Raw genomic sequence first — 3,775 nt, 5'->3', positions numbered from 1 at the left:
GCATCATGATATAGCAGTTTCAGCCTAGCAAAATAGTAATAGCAAGAACCCTACTTCACAAGCTCGATACACTCACTACAAGAATCCAAAAAATACATGGATTGCACCACTTTAAAGATGGAATGATGTAGAACAAAACTTATGTAGACATCAAGCTCACAGGATGCACACACAAAATGCAATGAAAAAGACAAATCACCCAGTTATGTTAATAAACAGCAGTTAACATCATTCAAACAAGCATCAATATTAGGGCATCAATATTAATTCAAACAAGCATGACACAATCAAATGAAATGAATAACACCTCATGATGAACATTTAGATATATTATATTCATGAAACGGAGCAGCACACAAGAAGTTATGGCATGATGAATAGAGCAACATAATGCAATTTTTTATGGACTTGGAAGAAATCGACCTCGAGGTGGGGGGGGAGTCAACGCGGTGGATCTTGCCCGAGACGTCGCCGGACTTGCAGGGAACGGTGGCTGGAGTGGAGAAGAGCTCGCCGGAGCTCGTGGGAGGCCGGATCCGGGCCGGATCTGGCACGGGGTGGCGCGGAGGAAGCCGGAGGAGGCCGGCGGCGCGGGGAACGGCGGGCGGCGGCGCACGGGCCGGGAGGGCCCCGCCTGGGCCGAGCGGGCCGGCGGCGGAGACGGGCCGCAGGGGACACGTGGTGGGCACTAAGTGGCTTGGGGACGGCGGCGCGATTTCATCCGGCGCGGGCGGACGTGTCCGTCGGCGCGAGGAGGGGAGCTAGGATTTGGACTGCGAGATTTTCGGGGGGAGGCACATATTTATAGGTAGAGGGAGCTAGGAGAGTCCAAATGGAGAGCGGTTTTCGTGCACACGATCATGGAGGTGGTTTGGATGGGCTCATGGGCCATGGTGAAGAGGGGCGCGCGTGCTGTGCCGCTCCGCTCCCCCCGCCTACTTATAGCCCTGTGGGCTGAGGAGCCGAGGGGGCGGGCGTGGGATTAACTACGCACGATGCCCCACGCCGCCCCACGATTTACCCCACGAAGTTACTGCATGCAGTAACGACGTGGGAAAACCAACCGTCCACGGCCGCAACGGATCCGTTCGTATGCCGAGGCACGGTAGTGGCGGGCCCCACCTGACAGCCCGTCCCGTCGCGCGCGTGGGCAGGTAGATTGCCCTCTCCATGTGGCGCCGCGCGATAGGACCGTCCTGATGGCTGCGGGGAAGCGTATCAGGCACGCCGCCTGGTTTCCCGACGCCACTTTCGAGCTGCGGCTCTTCGCTAGACATCCGACTCTCGACAGTCGGCCCAAGGGAAGACGGCAGCCGAGTTCCAGAGTCCGCTCCTGGAAGGCTGAAACTGTTGAAGCCCCACAATGCAGCGTCCGCAGGGCTTCACCAGCTTCGGGGACTACTGTCGGAGTATTGGGCCACGGGTAGGCTAACCCAAGTCCCAGGACCTTTCAAGACATCGGGGCAGGCCGCGCCCCTCAAGCTGAGTCCCAGGAGCGACTCCAAGACAAGCCGAGTCCCAGATGGCAACTCCGAGATAAGCCGACTCCGAGCTGGCAACCTCCAGAGAGGCCGACTATGGAGAGTCGGCCCGTGACTCCTGCCTCATCCCTAAGTACGATTTGGGGTACGGTCACGGCGTGGCCGTTCCCCCCTGCTTACGAAGGGCCGGCATGGCTACAGTGAGCCATATCGCTTGAAGATCTCCGGCGAGGCGCGGCACTGTTGCCATGCCTGCCCTGACCTCAGCCACAGTGCGCCACGCACTGTGCCCACAACGCCGGCCTGTACGGCCCGAAGACGGCGGGGCCGCCTGTCAGTGGGTGGGCCGAAGGCGGCCTGGGCGCCCCGAAGACGGACCTGTGGGAGTCGGCCTCCTTGGAGTTGGCCGACTCCTCCCCAGGGCCCCACAAGCCATTAACCAGATAGGATGGGGAATGGCGACAGTGATCGCTCGATAGATGGCGGCACTGTTGTCACGACCCAATGACCGAGCCTGCGTCATCAGGAGTGCCGCTACAGTATCAAGCCTGTCCGCGGGACCCGCCAGTCGGCGGGCCCCAGAAGCCGGCGGGGAAGACGGCGGCCTGAGAGACAGACGGCTGGGACCCACGCCCAGCCGGATTACTATTGTACCCCCGGGGGTAGGCCTATATAAACCCCCCGGGGCACCCATGCAAAGGGTTCGGACCTAGAGAGAGAGATAGACCAGATAGCACAGGGAGGAGAGAGCTAGCCTTGCCCTCTCCTGCCTCCCGAAACAGCTCCAGGAGCACCATTGTAGTCACTTTGCCTTAGTGATCATGCGGAGACCCCGCAGAGCAGCAGTAGGGGTGTTATCTCCTAGGAGAGCCCTGAAGCTGGGTAAGTTCCGCCGGCGTGCATGTCTTCGCCTCATCCCGCTTCCAGGCACCGACAACGTTCTACTCGCTCCCACCATGATAAGCCATCCTTTGGCATATGTTGTATCCAACCCACGACACAAACAGAAACTCAAATGACATCCACCCTGCTAGCCTAGGCTGCCGACCTGGAACCTATCCCCTGATCAAAGAAGAAGCAGAAGACGAACTCCGAAACAAGTAACATCGCTCTCGCATCATGATCATCGCATAACCTGTACCTGCAACTGTTGTTGTAGTAATTTGTGAGCCACAAGGACTCAGAAATCCCATTACCATGGGTATCAAGAATGGCAAAGCTCAATGGGTAAGGAAGGGGTAAAGTGGTGAGGTTGCAACAGCGACTAAGCAAGTATTGTGGCTAAGATACGCAAAGAAGAGCGAGAAGAGAAGCAACGGAATGATCGTGAAGCTAGCAATGATCAAGAAGTGACCCTGAACTCCTACTTACGTCAAACATAACCCAAAACCGTGTTCACTTCCCAGACTCTACTGAGAAGAGACCATCACGGCTACACACGCGGTTGATGCGTTTTAATTGAGTCAAGTGTCAAGTTATCTATAACCGGACGTTAACAAATTCCCATCTGCCAGATAACCGCGGGCATGACTCTCAAAAGTTTATACCCTACAGGGGTGTCCCAACTTAGTCCATCGCAAGCTCTCATGGTCAACAAAGGATATACCTTCTCCCAGGAAGACCCGATCAGTCTCGGAATCCCGGTTTACAAGACATTTCGACAATGGTAAAACAAGACCAGCAAAGCCTCCCAATGTGCCAACAAATCCCAATAGGAGCTGCACATATCTCGTTCTCAGGGCACACCGTATGAGCAAGACGTCGGGTTGGCATAGACCCTGGTTGCCCAGGGGGCGCCGGACATAGCTCGGTTTGGACCAGCACTCGAAGGAGCACTGGCCCGAGGGGGGTAAATAAAGATGACCCTCGGGCTCCGGAAACCCAAGGGAAAAAGGCTTAGGTAGGCAAATGGTAAAACCAAGGTTGGGCCTTGCTGGAGGAGTTTTATTCAAAGCGAACTAGGGGGTCCCATAAATCACCCAACCGCGTAAGGAATGCTAAATCAAGGAACATAACACCGGTATGACGGAAACTAAGGCGGCAAGAGTGGAACAAAACACTAGGCATAAGGCCGAGCCTTCCACCCTTTACCAAGTATATAAATGCATTAATTAAATAAGAGATATTGTGATATCCCAACATAAACTTGTCCTTCATGGAGCAATCTTCAACTTCACCTGCAACTAGCAACGCTATAAGAGGAGCTAAGCAAAGCGGTAACATAGCCAAGCAATGGTTTGCTAGGAAGGGTGAAAAAAAGGTTAGAGGCTGACATGGCAATTTGGGAGGCTTGA

The sequence above is a fragment of the Triticum dicoccoides genome, chromosome 6B (assembly GCF_002162155.2).
Source record: "Triticum dicoccoides isolate Atlit2015 ecotype Zavitan chromosome 6B, WEW_v2.0, whole genome shotgun sequence".
Lineage (NCBI taxonomy): Eukaryota > Viridiplantae > Streptophyta > Magnoliopsida > Poales > Poaceae > Triticum > Triticum dicoccoides.
The sequence above is the reverse complement of the archived record's forward strand: the minus strand, read 5'-3'. Positions refer to the sequence as shown.